The following is a 20291-nucleotide window of genomic DNA, read 5'->3' on the forward strand; positions in this document are numbered from 1 at the left end:
TAAATAAGTAAATTACATCAAAGTTTCCTCAGGACAAAGCTCAAATCCCAAACTTCTTTTACTAATCACATTTTAAAAAGTCTTGCTTCTGGTTACCTCTAGTTTCATTGCCTGCTTTCATCCATATAGGCAAACTTTGTTCAAGTCAGAATCATCGCTTGCAATTGAATAAAGACATTATCCTATGCCACACTTGTGTGGCACAAACTATATGTGATGTTCAAGTTGTTTATTTTTCCTCCCCACATCCGTCCTCTTATTTATCTAGTGCCCACTTGTGTTATAAAACGTAGCACAAGGTATTAGGAAGGGATTCCTGACCACTAAGATAATTTATTGGACACTTACTTCACTTCTTTAGTACTGTGTATAGTCATCTTAATTATAATAGTTATCATAGCTCTTCACTCACTAAGTTAAAAAGGAAGGGGTCATCTCTCCGCCCACTTGTATATCTGGCATATGACACAGTACTTCGCACACTATAGATACTTTTAACAACTTTTAACTAAATGAGTGTTATACATGAAAGTATTTTATAAACTACAAAAGAGAATATAAATCAGTATTATTATTACTACCCACAAGTTAAACATGAGGGTAATGTGATGTTTGACCCATCCTCCCAAATATAAGAGACCTTCTCTTAGCCTGTACAGCTAAAGATACCAAAAACTAGGTTCATGTTAAATAATGTGAAGTACTAGGATCTAATCTCAGCTTTGCTACTCCCTTATTATTTGATTTTGGACAAAATACTTAATATCTTAATCCTCATCTGAAAAATGGGAATATTATATCTTCCTTTACAATGTTATAATGAGGATTAAAAATACATGTAAGTAGGTATGCACGTATATGCATATAGTTGGTATATTTTTCTCTTTATATTACTTGAAATATACTTATATAAGCATTCATTAAATTGACGTTCCTATCATTGTTATTATTATGTAAAAATTAATTTAGAAGAATAAGTAAGTTTTCTTCATATATGGGTGGTGATTTTATACCCCATGCATATTTGTGGCTTGCGGCTCTATTCATAAAGTAGAAATATATGGCACCAGACATGTATGCTGCCAGATTGAGTCAGGTTTTATCCTTAAGATTATAAGGGGAGGAAAATTTTGTGAAGAGCTAAACTGTCCATATTATTTATTGATAAACATGCTACTCTCTCATATGCACCAACTGGTCTAGATATTGGGTTTATTTTTATAAATGAACTTGATAAATAATTGAACATGAAACTGCCCCTGCTATTCTGTCCTTGGACTCCTGGGGCATTAAGAATTCATGCCTCTCTTGACCTGCAAGCTTCTACTCCTATTCCAGCAGCCCTGTGTGATGTCTGAGGAGAGTTGTCGCTCAAGCTGAATTGTATAGTGTTTTTCAGATGTGCAAAATGTTGGCCCATGGGAAGTCTCTGGACTCATTTTCATTAGTGATATAAACACATTTGGAGAGTAGGGTAGGAGGTGAGCAGCCGATTATTTGGCTCTCAGCATGGCAAAACCACCCTTATTGTCACTGTCCACTGGCTTAGAAGAAATCAGCCTCCTAAGTCTGATTGTTGCTTGTTCTGCATTTTGATGGGATGATTTGTGCTGCTATAAGGTTCTTGGCAATTGTAGTGAGGGCCAGATCTCCACTGATTAATCAGGCAAGACAGAGCTCCAAGAATAGGAGTTAGTTTGTTTGTTTAAGTCTTCATTTGCACCTCTCTTGAGTTGTGTGCACAGTAAGACTGTGCGCTGGCTTTTAATAACATTGAATACACCTCTTGTTGAGTAAGTTATCAGATTCGTTGCTACTCAATTATTTAGTACCTATGAAACATCTAATAACATATTGGAAATAGAAACCCGTTTCTTCCCTTGTTCATGTTCAGGAAGCATTATCCCTGTCTTAGAGGCAGGCTTTAAGGTTCAGCTTGACTATAGCACACTAGTATTTTGCATTGTTATAACCTACTATAGTTTGAAGGAAAGCTATGGTGTTAGGTGTATTGTAGTCTATAGTTAGAAAGGTATAGTTGTGGAAGAGTGAGCTCAGTCAGGATGATATTCCATAATGGAAAATGTTACCCTGAATAGTATAAAGGCCAGAAACAAAAGCAGCATCACTTCCAGAGAGAATGGTTTGGATATTTTCACACTGTTTGCGGTATTCCAGAGGAATACTCAGTTTTCTCTCTGCAGTTTCTGTTATTCATCCCTGTCTTTCATCCATAAAGAATTTTTCCAGTAAATAAACTTTTCAAAAAGCCAAAATAACACAATGGAACAAAATTGTTTTAAATCCATTGGAACACCAATTATATTAATTTCCAAATTGTTCCTGGGATTGTTAGGGACCAGGCTTCAGCCTTGGGCAGGGCTGTTTAGCAAGTGAGCCAAGTAACAGCAGGGGCTCAGCCATTCAGTTCTTCTCTCTGGTCCTGCAGAGGTGATCACTGGTCATGGGCTTCCTGCTGACCTCTTCTGCTGTCTGCCTACACATATCTCGATCCCTCTCACTCTCTCACTCTTTCTCCCTCTCTCTCTGTCTCTCTAACTTTTTTTTTAACCAAAAAAGAGTTTTATTCTAGCCCTCACTATTTTGATCCAGGTGGGGTTTCACCTTGTTGGGGTTGGTAGATTCCCCAGACTTAATCCACAAAGATTTTGATACAAAATGGGGAGTGTGTCAAAGAATCTAAATTTTTAACAGCATTTGAGTTGATTTGGGTACAGCAATTAGGGACATGCATGGGGCAACACTGCTATAAAGGAAGGAAACATGTTTTTTGTATGTTTTCTACAATGCCTAATTCTGTCGAGATGCTATAAATGATTTATATTCATATCACATTTAATATTCACAAAACCCATGAGTTAGGTATTATTAACTGCATTTATCAGGTGAAAAAAAAAAAGTGAGGTTAAAGAACTTTAAGCACTTGCCCAAGGTTATACAGTTAGTGCACAACAGAGCTGGGATGAAAACCTGTGTCCCTCTGATTCAGAATCTACTGTCATGCTGCCTCCCGGGTAAGATCTTGCCAAGATGCTTGCCAATGAATCTGGCAACCTTTCACTCTGGCATTCTCCCTCTCACCTCTCTACATCTTTCTGTGACTCCATAAGGACTAAATACCCATATATTTTTGGGCTTTGTCCCAAATAATGTGGGTGAGACTAAGGAAAATTGAAAATACATTATCTGCTCTCCAGGATTATGGATTTTATTGGCAAAGACAGGTGTCATACATAACAGTGTATACAAAGAATAGATAATAAATGTGATTATGACTTAACACTAACTTGGTTTTGAGATAAATAGTGCCCTGTTTTTGTTTTTTGTTTGTTTGTTTTACTTAAAATCGATGTTGATGTTACAGAGATTTCCTATTTAGCAGTAATTGCATATGTCAAGATCAAACATACAAACTTCAAATTCTGGTTTTACCAGTAAAAATCTCTAAAATATTGTGTCTGCTAAACTTTATGGGGCACATTACTTCTGAGGGAATCCTTTGGCAAGAAAAGGAAATTTGAGTAGCATTTCACAATTAAAATCATAACGTGTCAGAGGTAAACATTGTTATGTTAAGAAAAAACTGATCACCGTGGTGGAAAGAGCTGATGGGGACAGACTCTCTCTGACTGAAAATACAGGAAATGATTCACAGGCAACAAATACAATATCTACCAAGAAACAGAGTTAATGGCATACAGTCCACACAGCAAGATGGAGTTTTAGAACTCTAGGAACACAAAGTAATAAAATCATCTGAAAGATACTATAAAAAATAACTATGAATGAAATATAAATTTAGAGCTGAGCTCTCAAGAAATAAAAATACCAAGATGCTAAAATTGAAGGGGGGAAATCAAGACAAAGCATTAAGGAGAAGCTGATAATCCCTAACATTTGCAATAAACTCTAGGGCTTAAACACTATAGACTAGGATTCTACCACTCCCACACAAGGGGCAGGAAATAGGAGCTTGAACCAGAGCAGAGTGATTCAATTAGAACTAAATCTTTTGTGTAAATCCCAGGGCTCCAAACTCTCCCCATCATTTTGGGAAAATACTTTGTGGACACTGCACTGGACTATTGAGATCCCCCTAGGTATTAGATTTATTTACCCTGCTACAGTAGATAGCCCTCACCTGTCGGACTCCTTTGGGGATTTCCTCAGGTGAAGAGAGACATTTCTTTCAAACTCGTGCTTGTTTCCTGGGCTCACCCATGTCCAGTGGCTGTGCATAAGGGCAGAGAGCCAGCCCCTGGCTTCTCAACTGAAAAACAAATTTGTGGAATCATCCCACCTCAGAACTCCTACAGGAGCAGCCAAGTCTTCTGAAAGGAACGCATAGCTTGACTCCTCCCTCTGCCTGATCCTGCCTTCTCTTCCCTTCAACCAGTGTTGTTTCTAGAACTCCTTAATAAACCTTTTCTCAGGGAATACCACCTGCAGAATATTTCTAATAGAGAACTCTATACAAGGAGATTTGCAAAGATACAAGCAAGTTTGCATTTTATTTTTTTATCTTAGGAATTGAATGTTAAGGAAAGAGGAGGAGGAAAAAAAAAAAAAGAATAAGAAATTGAAACCCCAGGACATTGCACTGCTTTGCTTTTGATTTGAGTTTATGCTATCTATGCAGTGAGTAAACCAAAGCCAATAAATTAATCTTAAAAATGTTCTTTGGTGAATAAAACCCCTGGACCCAAGTTGATACAGTTAAGAAATGTCTGTGTCAAGAAACTTTCATATACTATGGCATACAGGACTTTCAAAGAATAAACAATATCACCCAAAAAGGCACACAATTGAAAATTCAGTGTTACATGAAGAAATAAAACTCCAACAATGTTGAATTTCAACTGACTCATATTCCCAGAAAAGAGCAGTTGTCAAGGAATACTTGGCTTTTTGTGTTCTAAGAAATGGGTAACTACAAAGGACTATGCTGCTCTTACATATTCAGAGAAAGGCCTATCTCTGTTCTTCCTCCTGACTCCAGAAAGAGCTCTCTTTCTTTGAGAAGTTGCTCATTAATGAATATTCTCTCTATTGTAACAGCCTGAGTAAAAAGATCTCCTTAATTGTCTGTTGCAGTTTGTCTTGGTGTGGTGCCAGGATTCAGGTAGGTCTGGCCCTTGGTTTTATAGCCCTACTCAGTCTAGGTAATGAGGCATCTTGGAGTCCCTTTGCTTTGTCCCTGACTGGGGTGGTCTGGGGCTCAACTGTGAGCTCAGCTTTTTATCCTGTGTTCCTGACTTTTCTTCATCTGCTTCATGACAAGGCATTGATTTTGATTCCTTCTGATTACTTGATTTCTGGCACCAGCATTTTTTGGCTTCATTATCCAATCGTTTGGCAATATTTGCAAATAGATTGACAGTCTATAAAGGTGTTCTATCTGTTGGGAGAAAGAGGATCTGGTTTGTTAGTCTTTTTTGTTTCTTTGTTTGTTTATTTTGAGTTCAAATAAGAATTTTATGCCCACCAAGAAATGTATATCTGGATGGATAAGTTTGTATTTATGGGTTTATACTTGATCCATGGCTAAATTTTAGAATTGAAGTCATGAACTTCCTCTTTGTACCTCTGTATATTTCTAAGTCTATAACTCAGAAAGACCTTTACCTCCCCTTATACTCATGTATAGTATATATACACCTCTAAAAGTATTTCCCAAGAAATTATATAATCTTTTAAAGGAGTTATGTTCTAATTAGTATAGAAATAAATAATTATTAATGTTAATTTAATATTCCTAAATTTCCAGGAAAATAAAGATATTAAACTTCCAATACTTTCAATGTGAAAAATAAAAATTATTCGTATAATTCAGAAATGTTTTTAAGAATTCAAGTTTATATAATTTAGGTGAATCTTTGGCAAATGAGACTAGTTTAATATAAACATAATAATAACAGCTGTATCTTGTCTGATTTGTCGGGGTTAAAGATAATTGCCAGATTTATTTTTTACTTTGGTTTATTTCTAAACTTATATAGGTTTACTGATTGAATAAGCTAGCATTACTTTTACTAAATGTTTAAGATTTTTAAAAATGTAAATTTGTGAAACTAAATAGAATCAGTATTCTGATACATTTTATTTCAATAACAGTTGTGTTTTGAAATATGTCAGCTTGAAAATAATTTTGAGGATGTTTGGGTAACTGAAAAACTTGAAGTGATACTAAATTGAGTTAGTAAATCAATACTCGGTTTATATCTGTAAGATAGAATACTGAAACATTAATTGCTAATTATAATTTTAAGTTTATATATTTTTGCTTCATTTTTATTAGTGAAGAGTGGCTATATATTTTTAGGTCTCATAATGCATATGCTTATTTTGCCACTTTGAAAAGTTGTACTGTAAAAGATGTATATAGACATAGAAAGTTACACGGTTTGTGAAAAGGCAGTTTTACTTATTATGGTCAAAGTTGGCCATGCTCTGATGGGTTTACTTTTAAGACTTTCAGAAAGAGCATTAATATCAAATATTATACTAATGAAAACTAGAATCTGGTTTTCTCTCTGTTAAAATAAATACATAATTTTGGACAATCGGTCTGCCCTTAAAAAAGGCTATAAAAGATCTACTTTTCCTTCTATGTCATCTGCCTAGATTACAGAGATTCTGTGTCCTACCAAAATAACTCTCTATGCTTTATATTTATTTTATTATATCCTTGATTATTTAAGTAAGCAGAAATTGTTCATTTAGGAAAGACTATGGCTCTTTAAAAATCATATTACTTTAAAAAATATATTTTATTGTCACTTTGGTTAAATGGGCAAAAGTATTATTGCATAGCAACCCATGATGCTATATTAATCAAGTGTCCAAATCTCCTGACAACTTTTGGTATTTTGCCTTCCCCCAATAAAATCCTAAAGGATATCTTTTGCATTTAAAACTGTCCTTTAGATATCCCAGAAGGTTCCTGGAAAATCATAAGAATTTGCTTTTTCAGCTTGTAAAAAGAGAGATGTGAGAAATAATTAGATTTATTTGATATGTTATTATTGATGAATTGTAAGGGAGGAGTTATCAAATCAAAAGACATGCTTAACCTTCCCTAGGTTAAATTTGTATGGGTGAAATGATATTCATATAAACAGTTCATAAGTTGTATATTATATGGCACGTTACCTAGGATTTTTCAGTGCCCTCACTGGCTCTGATATATTTCTATTTATAGTAGTGGTGCTGTTTTGCCTGATATTAGACAAAAATGGTATAAGTTATCAGTCATAATTTTCATTAATTTTTAAAATACTGTTAGTCATATCTTCATTTCCTTAATATGAATCTAGCATTTTGTTATCATTCATTTGCAATTGAGGATTCATATCAGCTACCTATTTTTATTTTATTATTATACATATGTTTAGGACCTACTCCAGACTCTTACTTGATATTCTTGATATATTCTAGGTGTAAGTAAGTACTATAGTAGTAAGAACTGTATGCATGGTATATACATGGTATATTATGTCTTGAGAATATTTTATGTTGTATTTAAGTGTAATTTTCTCTGTAAAAATTCTTTATCCTTTTTTATAAATTTAGATATAATATTCATTCTTTTGTGAAAATAGGGTTAACCATTACATTTATAGATATTTTATCTATTTGGGGGGAGTATTGATTTTACATTCTTACTTTGCATGCCACAGAAACAACTGAATTTCCTTATCAGTTATATTATTCTTGTAATGAACAAAGTTAAAAAAATAGCTGTGGTGAGAATTATAAGACAGATTTGGTAATAGTTGAATATTTACCCAAACGCAACAGAAAGATAAACTAATGAAACATTTAGAGAGTAGTGAAGCCTACACTATCAGTCCGCCAATACATCTCCTTCACAAACACTATTCATTTATGTGGGTAATTTTTTTTTAATTGCAATTTCCTGTGGCTCTTTGCCTGAGGGCATTCTTGGCTCCTACAGTGTACCTAGATCATACACAGAAAATGCTGCAAGTGTCAAGGAACTAATGTCCTTGTGAGGACACTTCAGTATATATTTTAAGTGGCTTGGTAGATAAATACCCCATGTTTTGGGTCAAGTTCAACAATGCCTCCTTTGTAGTTCCTAACAGTATTGAGCTTTTGTTGTTTACAGTGGTAATCTGCTTATGATTTCACCGGGTATTGGCTTCCTTCCTGTAATAGTCAGTGGTGGCTGCCATAACAAAGTACCACAGACTAGGTGGTGTAAACAACAGAAATTTATTTTTTCACAATTCTGGAATCTATAAGTCTAAGATCAAGGTGTTAGTAGGGTTGGTTTCTTCTAAGGCCTTTCTCCTTAACTTGTAGGTGGCCATCCTCTTCCACTGTTTTTGCATGGTCTTCCCTCTGTGTATGTCTTTTATGTGCTAAACTGTGTCCCCCAAAATTCATATGTTGAAGCTCTAACTCCCAGTGCCTCAGAATGTGACTGCATCTTGGAGATTGCACCTTTAAAAAGGTGATTTAGTTAAAATATGATCATTAGAGTGGGCCCTAATCTAACTTGACTGGTGTCTTTGTAAAAGAGGACGTTTATGGGGCACCTGGGTGGCTCAGTTGGTTAACCATCTGACTCTTGGTTTCGGCTCAGGTCATGATCCTCAGGGTCAAGAGATGGAGCCTGTGTCAGGCTCTGTGCTCAGCGGGAAGTCTGCTGCTCTCCTCCCCCTTCCTCTGCCTCTGCCCATCCTCCTAGCTCACCCACGAGCTCTCTCTTTCTCTCAATCAATCAATCAATCAATCAATCAGTCAACCAGTAAATGAAATTTAGAGACAAGACACCAGGTATCTATGCATACAGAGGTAATCCTATGTGAGGACACAGTGAGGAGGCCATCTGCAAGCCAAGAAGAGAGCTTTCTAAATACACCAAAGCTGCCAACACCTTGGTCTTGAACTTCTAACCTCCAAGATTGTGAGAAAATACATTTTTGTTGTTTAAACCACTCAGTCTGTGGTATTTTGTTATGGCAGCCCTAGTAGTAGTAGTAGTAGTAGTAGTAGTAGTAGTAGTAGTAGTAATAATAATAATAATACCGTGTCACTGTTCTAATTTCTTCTTCTTATAAGGACATCAGTCCCATATTACATTAGGTCCCATCCATCTTATTTTACCTTAATTACTTGATGGCTGTAGCTCCAGATACAGTCACATTCTGAGGTAGTGGGTGTTAGGACTTCAACATATAATTTTTTTTTTTTTTTGGTGGTGGGACACAACTCAGTCCTAATACTTCCCTTTGTAATCCCATGCTTTCCTCACTCTTATTCATGTTTCCTGGGGAACCATTCTCTAACAAACCAGTTGCAATTTATTTACACTTTGTCTCTAACTCTACTTTTGAGGAGTCTCAAATTAAGTAGTTAGAAGACCTGGAGAAGAAAAGGAGGAAGTTGAACACATGTTCTAAAACACTCATAGAAGGGGCTAAAGAGAATGAAGGACAGGTGTTTGAAATTATAGTGGTTTACAACTTTTAAAAAATTAAAGAACAACATGGGTCTTCATATTAAATATTACGGTGAGTTCTGAATAGGATAAATAAAAACAATTCCTATGTAAATACATTTTATTAGTTAGGGTAGATTAATGTGCTCTATAAATAAATCCTAAAATATAATGGCTCAAACTTTTTGTAGCTTATTTCTCCTCACAAAACCATCCAGAAATGTTCTTAGGTTTATGAGTGGCAATCTGCTATGTGGCAATCTATAGACTTTTAATTCTGCTCTTTTGTAGTTTCTGTACCTTTGCACAGACTTATTGCCATCCATAGCTACGTTCTTGAAGACATACCTACTTTTTTTCTTTCCTCCTCCTCTTCCTCCTCCTCCTTCTTCTTCTTCCTTTTTTCTTTAATAACTACACAGTCTAGTTAACATCTGTCCCTATACATAGTTATAACTTTTTTTTCTTGTGATAAGGACTTTTTAGATTTACTCTCTTAGCAACTTTCAAATATGCAATACAGAATCATTAACTATAGTCACAATGCTGTACATTACCATACCTACTTTCTTAAAAACTGTTCTATTGTAGAGAAATTTGTCTCTTAGCCATACTTAACTGCAAGGAAAGCTGGGAAATATGAACTATCCATACATGGCTGTAATATTATTTCCATAGAAGCAGGAAATAAAAGATTTGGGTGGATACCAAGATTTTTGGGTTTCTTTTTTTCCCCATCATGCACCATAGTGGCATAAAATAGCAGTGTAAAAATTGCGAAGGCCAAACCCAAAACAAAAGAAGGAACAAACCAAAAAAGAAATCCTGAAAATTTATCATGCATCAGAGACAGAAAGAGATTATTTCCGAAGAGGGAGCAATTAAGTTGTAGGATAATTTGCATTAGAATCAATTTTTAAACTTGTGAGTGATCCTTTCATTTCTGAATTCTACTAAATAATCATGCTCAAAAGTGAGGGTGAACTAAAGCAGTTATACTAATGAAGACATTATTGTACCAAATATATATTATTGGATGTAAAAATTAAAAAAAGCACACATAGTAATAATGACAAATTCGAGAGTGATTAAGCAAGTTGTATCTAAAATAGTTGAAAATCAGGCACCTGTGTAGCTCAGTTGGTTAAGCATATAACTCTTGGTTTTTGGCTCAGGTCATGATCTCAGAGTCCTGAGATTGAGCCCCAAGTTGGGCTCTGCCCTCAGCGTGGAGTCAGCTTGAGATTCTCTCCCTCTCCTTCTGCCCCTCCCCTGGCACACAGTCTCTCTCTTTCTAACTCTCTCTCAAATAAAATAAATAAATAAAATTTTAAAAAATAAATAAAACAGTTAAAAATAGTAAATACCCTTTCCCATATTAAGAATTTATTTCCTGCTATATTGACGGATATATGTTGTTTTACATGAAAGTATCTGGACTTTATCAAATAGTTTTCTATATCTCCTGAAGCCATCTTATAGTCATTTGCCTTAAACCTTTTCATGTTTTGGATTATATCAATATATTTTTTCATGTTAAATTATTTTCCATTCAATTCCTCTGATATCATTTAAATATATAGCAAACCTAAAAATCCAAAAATAGAGAGTACACCTCCTTTTTGGTATATGTGAACATATTTACAAATAATTCCCGCTCTTCTTGTACTACAAGGAAAACCTTAATATATTAAAAATGAAAATAGCAATCAGAAAAAAAAATAGTAATTAACAGCAAATTTTAAATGTCTTTCTTCCAAAACTATATAAAATCTCTATTAAACCCTCTGGAGGGGCACCTGGGTGGCTCAGTCGGTTAAGCATCTGGCTCAGGTCATGATCTCAGTGTCCTGGGATAGAGCCCCATGGTGGGCTCCGTGCTCAGCGGGGAGCCTGCCTCTCCCTGTTCCTCTCCTGCTCCCTCTGCTTGTGCGGACATGCTTTCTCTTTCTCTCTCAAATAAACAAAATCTTTAAAAAAAAAGCACTCTGGAGAAAAAAGGAAAATTAAAACTAAATGTCAGAATTTCTAGAAAATAATGGCAATAAAATAGTCTTGTTAAAATCTATGGGATATTGCTAAAGTAATGCTTAGCAGAAAATTCCTAGCATTAAATATCTGTATGAATGAGTAAAAAAATAAATTAACTATACAACTCAAAAATCTGTATAAGAACATAATATCAAACAAAAAGGAAGCAGAAGGAATATATTAATAAAAACAAAAGCGGACATTATGACTAGAAAAACATAAAGCTTAAATTTAACAACTTCATCAAAAGATGACATTTAAAAATCAACCAAATACAAAATTCTAGTTTAAATAGTGACAAAATAAGAGAATATACAAATTGAACAGAGAAATTTTGAATAAACTACAAAAAGGGATCTCTTTATAAAAAATTATCACTAATTCTTTTGTATAATTCTACTTATACGTTTGAAAATCTAGGTGAAATGGATTTCATTCTAGGAAAATATAATTGTCAAAACTAACCCTAGTGGAGATAATCTAAACTGACAAATAACCAGAAAAAAAAATTTGAGGAACTATGCTGTAAAAGACATTTCTCACAAACAAATTCCATAAATAGTTCTATAGGTAAATGCTATCAATTCTAGAAATACTAGATAATCCAGAGAGGAGAAAAAGAATAAAAACTTCCAAATTCTTATATAAAATAATTATACCTTGAATACAAAAACATTGGGAATGAACACAAAATAAAACTGATGACAAATCTCAAATATTAATATTGTTGCAAAAATATTTTTAAAATTCTGCTGTAGCTACTCAACTCGGACCTTATAGCAGGAAAGTAACCATAGATATAGAAACGAATGGGTACAGCTATTGGAAACACAACTTTATTTACAAAACAGCAGTCATGTAGGATTGGCCTGAGGGCTGCAGTTTGCTGATTTCTGTACTAAGTAGAAAAAGCCAGATTCAAAAGGTCATTTGCTGTATGATTCCACAGATGAGATGCCCAGAAAAAGCACATCTGGGATTGGGTATTGACTATGAAAGGCATTTAAGGGCTGCTTGGGGAGTAATGAAAATATTCTAAACTTGGATTTTGGTGATGGTTATGTAACTCTGCAAATTTGCTAAAAATCTTTGAGTTGTAAAGTTAAAATTGATCGACTTTATGATTACAGATTATAAAAGGAAATATTAGCATTTGTTAAATATGTGTAGTAGGTCTATGATTGAAATATCATTTGGTATACTTTTCTATATTCTTGGAATGTTTCATAATTAAAATGTGAAAGAGTAATAATGTTAGGTTCCAAACCCACATACTAAGCAGAATTAAAGTAAGGCTCAGAGAAGTTATTTTTCTTGTTCAGAATTACATAACCAATCAGTACAGAGTCAAGACTCAGATTCCAGCCTACCTGTGTTCATTTCTTCCACACTGGGTTTTATTGCTTTATTAATACAGAGAGGGAAAACTGGAGGCAACAGAGAATATTCTATTCTTTGTTCTCAATTTCTTTTCCTAATTTCTCCATGTTGATCCATTCCATAACAAACTAGCTCACAGAAACAATAGTAAACGCCTAAAAGTTTAGAGGGGCAAATTTAAACATTAAATATATAAATGCTGTATTTTGCTGGCATTTTGGTAGATAGTCTTTGTTAAACTAGTAAAACGTTGGAAAGATATCAGCGCCATAACATTCTGGATTTTTTAAAAAAATCATCTTCCTTCAAATACTTAGTGAAAAGTTAAGTATAAATGCAATGGATCAGCTTCACAGGGGTTAGTTAATATCTTTTGTATTTAACATATGCAATCTTCAAATATGTAGAAATTATTTTTGGAAAATTTGCCAGCATGCTATGACATGTTAATATTTTTTTGTCTGTGTGTTATTCTTTCATCTTTTCGACACCTACCCACCCTCCAACCCACTGCAAACAAAACAAAACAACAGTACTTGAATTCATCCCTGTTTATATGTTTTAAAAGTTTTAGAATTATTTAAATGTTGGAATATGTCAGAACGCTAAAACAAAATTTTGATGGAAAGTTTAGTACCCATGATAGTTATTTATTATTACTCATATTGATTGCATTCCATTTATATGTTTGCCTTTGACATTTCTTTAAATTGGGAAAAGTCGTAGTGTGATTTCTTTCTGTGTTGGTTTCTATAGCTTGTATCCTTGCTTGGTTCTAGGATACTGACTTCCTTTCTCATGAAGGATACTACAGACCATTAAGTTTAGCAGTCTGTATCCCAAAAGTTTTGTGCCCAAATCATTTTTTTTTAATTTCGTAAGAGGTTTGTTTGCCAAATTTTCATATATTAGCTTTAAAAAGGAAAGAGGAAGGGTTAGCAAAAGCATGATTCAGTTCTGCAGCCCTCACCAATTGTTTCTCCCACTGAGTAAACTTAGAGCTATACAAAGGGAATGGGATTTAGGGCATATTTGGAACAGTTTCCCACTCCATACTTCTCATCCCTCTCTATTAGAAAGCAAAAGTATAAAATGAAATGAAACAAAATAAAAACATTAAAATCAAATAACTGCAAATCATGAGAATGTGTGCAGGTGGTCAAGAGGAAGTATTTAAAATTTTATAGAAGATACCCAAGCTTATTTAGTGCCAAGCTGAGTTAATTGGGATAAAATGCTGTTACTCATGCTATTCTATTAGGCTGGATTTGAAGTTATTACTGCAGGAGATTAGGTCAGAATATACTATAAAGCCAGCCAAATTTCATCTAAGTTGTTTATTTTTACTTCTCTCTTTAAACTGTGTATGTACATGTATATAAAATAGCTGACTGCTTATGAGATTTACATTGGTTTTAAATTGTTATTTGCTAAGGTGTTTAGTAGCCTGGACAACTGAAATTTTGTGATTTAGCCCTCTGTCCTAGCAATACTTCATTAAACATAGAGGACATTCTTTTGAATTCCCTATACAAAATGGAGACAGTGACTTTGGCTCCTTTTTACATGGTAGATAAGTTTTTAAATAGTGGGTCTGCTTAACTCACAGTGGCTTTTAAAGAGAAGCAAAAACAACAAATAAGCTTGTTTTCTGCTGAATTTTATGTTATTATCTGTGAGAAAAGGGAAAAATTTGAATTCTGAGCATCCCATGAAGCTGTTTCCCAAATGAATTTGAAGAGGGTATTGAGTATAAATTTGCAAAGTTGGGAGTATTTTCCCCCAAGCTAGAGAATTTTTTACCCTTTAAGGTGATGTTTAAGTCAGGAGAAGAGGCTCTGGTAAAAATAGTGAGGAGAGTGGTGCTATACACATAAATGCCAAAAGTTTGTGTCTCATGACATATGCCTCATTGTTTTGCACCAAAAAATGTACTGCTCAGTTTCATTACCTGTATTTTTTTCAACAGTCTCAATTCTAGTATTACCTAACTTTTTACAGAGTGTTTTGTTTTGCTTTACTATATTACAGGCACTATTTGAAGGCTTTAAAGCATATTAATTCATTTAATTTCCCCAAGAGTCTAGGAGGCAGATAACTATTTTATTCTGACTTTACAGATGGGGAAAATTAAGGCACACAGAAGGTAAGTGACTTGCCCAAGTTCATCCCAATCTTAAGAGAGAGACAGGATAAACAGATTTTTTTTTTCCATTTAAGTCTATCTTTAAAAGAAGTTGAAACTTCGTTATAATAAGGGATATTTGAAAGCAACACATTACCACCTCTGAAGGCAACATCCAAAGAGGCATTCCAATTATCTTTGGAACAAAGTAGGATATTGAGAAATGTACATCCTCTCAGGTTCACATTTTTTAAAGAACAATACTCCTATGGATGTGTAAGGCCCCGTTTGCTTTTCAAAAACAAAAGCAGCATCACCTTTGTCATTGCTCTAATGCTTTTAGTTTTCTGATTCTTTCTCGGTAAACTACTTCTTCATTCTCCAATCGCAACATGCATACGATACACACAAAGACATACACACTCCACTCCAGTCCCTCTCTCTGTGTCAAAGTATGTGAATACTTGTGTCAGAGTCTCGTGCAAACTCGTTTGCTCTGGAAGACTTTTGTAAAGAATCCCACCTTACTCCAATCAGCTGATCCCAACCCTGCAGTTTGTCAGTGAAGTCTTGTAAAGCCCGTAAGGACATTGACCCAGACTTTCTCTAACTTAAGTCCGAAGGCTGTGCTGCCCCTGCCACCCATGTCAGTCGGCCATATAGTCAGCATGTCCAAGTCCAGATTCTTTGACCTCCCGCTAATCAGAAAGGAAGCCTGGGTAATGAGAGCAGATTAATGCAGATCTAGAGATAAGCCTGCATGAACACTGAGCTTCCTACTCTGGTCAAAAAACAATAAGACTCTTTCATGGGTGGTGGGGTCAGTACTTACTGTTGATCTTAGTAGCCCTCAGCTTCCAGCTCTAACCCATCATATTATATAAATGCCATTATTCATTATAAAATTGCCCAGCCCTTCTACAGCACAGCTCTGAGCATTTGACTCTGTGACCTACTCTTAAAGTGACTCTTACGGGTTGACTCCATGCTGTGTGTAGAGAACATTTTTTTTCTCTTTATTTGTTAAACTTATTTCAGTCATTAACCTCTTACTGTAACCCTTTGATCTCCCCCTTCCTCTGGTTTCAGCATCTGAGTGAGAAATAATTGACCTGTTGTCTGGAGCTATCCTAATAGGAAACCCCACAGTGATGCCTCCTTGGATGCACTTTCCCTAGTTAGGCATAAGCTCTGCTGACCACAACCTTGCCTTTATGTTCTTTCCACTGGGGGCCAATTCAAGTGCCCCAACCTGCCCAGCTACTTGGCAAGTCATTCTACAGATTTCTATAGGGAGGGAAATTATCACACATCTGGGGCTCTGGGTCATATTCTTTGCTCTTAGCCGAGTTTTCTGACTAAGTTTTCTGCAATAAAAAACAAGGACAATATATTCAAAGAGGAAGTTAAACAAAGTTTCTTTTGTCAACCAAATTCCCTAGCCAAGGTGGAGGCATCCAAGAAAGGAGAATGTACTGGAGCCGGAGCAGGCAGAGCACAGACATGTCCGTCTGCATATGAGTCAATGGTAGGAGGCCAGGCCACTAGGGTCAGTAACCAGGTGCCAGTTTTTCCCCTACTTAACCTGAAAGATGTAAGGAAGTCCTCTAAAAGTATCCATACAGGGCATTTAGCAAAAGCACAATAGACTTCTCAAAATTTTGGGTGGTCACCGTGCCACATTCTATTAGTGGGAAGGATAGGAAGAACATTCCTAATGAATGGTTAGCACTAATGAATGGTTGATAAATATCTGTGGGATAAATGCTTTTATCCCGCATATATTTGAATCTTTCCAGAAACTTTAAGTCTTTCTAGGTTTTAGTTACCTCATTTGTCAAGTTAGAACTTAGGACCAGTGATTCTTAAGGTCTGGAACCTAGAAAATGACAACACCGGCATCACTTGGAAACTTGTTAGAAATGCCCATTTTTAGGTCCTATCCCATACATATTAAAGCAGAAACTTTAAAGATGCTTATTTCCTGCCATATTTTGGAATATATTTTCTTACTAAAAAATCACTAGGTCCCATCTCCTCATGTCAGCTCACTGTATCTACATATCACCTCAGCTACCTTCAAAATAACTCCCTGATAATCTGTGGTTGATAAAGCCTTTAAACATTGCTCAAGCCAAATCAAAACCTTCAGATTCCCAGCATTCTCAGGGGAAATCATAGTATGATAATAAACGTTATTTGATGTAGGTATGTGTGGGTGTGTGAGTGTGTAGTTTGTCAGTGTATCCGTAATAATGAAATAGTTGAAAAATTTATTACACATCATATATTATATAGAATAAATAATTTCCTACTCTGTTTTCTTATGAGCTCAGCCCTCAGCTGATTTGGATTTTAAAAAATTACTTTTCCATCTATACGTATTCTTGAGTTAGCCTTGATAATTACCAGATATTAGGCTCTGAGGCTTACAGAGATGCTTCTCACTTTCTCTAGGGTTCTATAAACCATCTGGCATTATTGAACTAGAAAGCCAGGATCTCACAACTACTTTTAAGGGCACTTTGGGGTAGATGATGCAGTTGAGCTACTTGTAAGCCATGAAATGATCCCATCCTTCTTGGCTTGGGACAGGTTTTATGAGCCTATTCCCATTTAGATTGTTGGTTGATAATGCCATTAAAGAACATGGAAAATTGGGGATTGAAGAAGTCTGGAAAACAACTTGGATATTTTTTTATACTTTTCATAACCTAGAGATTGTTAACTCTGGCTTAGTAAGAAGGACTGACTAGCCATTCAACACTTAAGGTTTGAATATACATTACTTTTGCCACACACACAAAACAAAATAACACAAAAACTGTACTTAAAAAGAAGTTAGTGATTCTCACATGTTATTTCTGCTTGCTTCTCACATTTTATCTCCTCTTACACATTATATATTTCTCTTGAAGGCCCCCAGACTTCTAAGTTTTCCTCCTCTCAATGTGGTTCATAGCCAGCCCCCCTCTACACCCACCTCCTTCTGATACATTCCATATCCTAGATCTTCCTTCTTTCCCCTCCTTGCTTGCTTTCCATCAGAAGGATTAATTATTTTTCTCCATCCTTCAGTGCCAGTTTTGTTCAACTCCAATAAGGTAATTTTCCTAATTTTATTACTTTCTTCATTACATAGGACATATTGAACCTCACTTTGTGTAATGTATTTTTCTCAGGTTGGGGATACTCAGAGAATCAGGGCATTGTAAGAGTAACTGCAGGGAGAAGTCTGTTTTACACAGGGTGGTCAGGGAAGGCCTTTTCCCTAGAATGATATTTGAGATGAGGCCTGAATGTTGAGAAGGATTCAGCCAAGTGGACATCTTGGGGAGAGAACTCCAGGGAGAGAAAATAGCAAGGTCAAAGCTGCTGAGGAAGGAACAAGTTCTATGTTAAAAGAATAGCCAGAAAGCCTGTGAGGGGCTAGAGAATAGTGAGCAGGTTGAGATTAGGAAGTAGAAGAGTTAAGGTTCAGGCTGCAGGTCAAGGTAAGTAATTTGGATGTTATTCTAAGTACTTGGGAGAACTGCTGAGGTTTTTCAGCTGATGGCATGATTTGATTTAAAGGATCACTCTGGTTACTGGTGGAGGAAGATGGAAGAGAGGTAATTGAGGAAAAATGTGAAACCAGTTAGGAGCATAATGCAAAAAATATAGGGAAGACTCATTGATGACTTGGCTAGTTTGATGGCAGTGGAAATGGAAGTGCCCAGATTCAGCACATGTTTTGGTGACAGGGTTTCTAGGCCCAGCTGATGGGTTAGATGCACTACAGCAAAACAAGTGAGTTGCATCCCAGTGGAATGAGCCATTTAAAGGAAGACTCTATAAACCTGGATTGCCTTAACTCAGATGAATGCATTGTTAATACTGAGACTCTATTTAGGGGCATATGAGGGCAGATGTCTTTTATAATCCCTCAACTAACACTCATAGGTGGATCAAGTGCACTATTTAATGCTCAGTAACTCACTTAACTAAATCCAGCCCTTTCCTCATCTGCATGGCAAACGAAGGCTAATTATGCTTGCTAAATGACTGCAATTTACTGAGAAATAAATAACAAAACAAAAGCCAAATTACAAAAAAATATGGGAGTAGAGAGAAATAAAGAAAGAAGAAAATAAAAGTATACCAGGTTGACACATCCTGTTTTAGGCCTTATAGGTTTCATGTTCCTTGACCACCATGGTCTGCCCACTGCCTATGATCTGGAAGCAGCTTGCCCAGGAAAGAAGCAAACCCTGTTAACTTCAGTTGACCTTCCTATCACTTTCGAAACAACCACAATAACAACAGCAGTTGCAGTAGCAGCAGCCATAAAATCCCCTGGCCTGACTCTCCCTCCCGTTTATTTTCCTCCCCTCCTATGGCAGTGAACACAAAGGACAAATCTGTCATTAACTATTTGCAAATGATCAGTTACCCACTGCAGCTGTTTGCTCACCAGATAGCCATGCCAAGCACAGCTGCTCAGATATGCCAGCCCAGTTTGGCTGGGCCACTCACCACCCACCCCCAACTACCCCCAGACTGCCTCAAGGAAGAACAGGGCAGGCTGAACCCTAAACGGGCAGGATGAACTGTGGTTTTCGATTGCCAGAGAATCTCGATGTTTCCACTTCCCTGGGCCTTCTTGGACCACTTTGTGAAACTGGCTGAGAGGTGCTTGACCAGTAGTCTCACCTCCCATGGAGGCTGCTGGTCTGAAGACTAGGAGGTGATAACTCTTCAGAGGTTACTGGCCAGTTCTTAAGAAAGGTAGCCTACCTGCTGCCTGGGTCCTCTGACCGTTTTTTTTTTTTTTTTAAGCGAGCAGCTTTGTGCTTTCACTTATTAATTTTCACCAGCTTCTAAAGGTCAACGACCTGGCAAGCGGAGATTCACAAATAACAGGTGCAGAGACTCTGCCGTCTGCCTCCGTGGGACATCGCTCTGTCACTTTTATTTACTGAATCAATCCACCAGTGTCCAGCAGGAGAACAACAGCTAAATGGCCATTAATTGTGGGCTGATGTGCAGATGAAACAAATCTCCAAAGGGACTGTAAACCTTTGTTCCTTCACCTCCTCCTGCTCTTGCTATGGGATTAACAGTAAATCATTCAGCAGCCTCATCTCCTTATTATAAATTTACCATTCGGGGCATCCCAGGTGAGCTAGTGCTAACCTCTCTTTCTCTGTCTTCTCCCCCATCCTTGGCTCCCTCCCTCTCTTCTCCTCCTTCCCTCCCCTTTTCTCATTCTTTGTCTTAATCTTT

This window comes from Ursus maritimus, unplaced genomic scaffold, assembly GCF_017311325.1.
Source record: "Ursus maritimus isolate PB19 unplaced genomic scaffold, ASM1731132v1 scaffold_18, whole genome shotgun sequence".
Taxonomy (NCBI): Eukaryota; Metazoa; Chordata; class Mammalia; order Carnivora; family Ursidae; genus Ursus; species Ursus maritimus.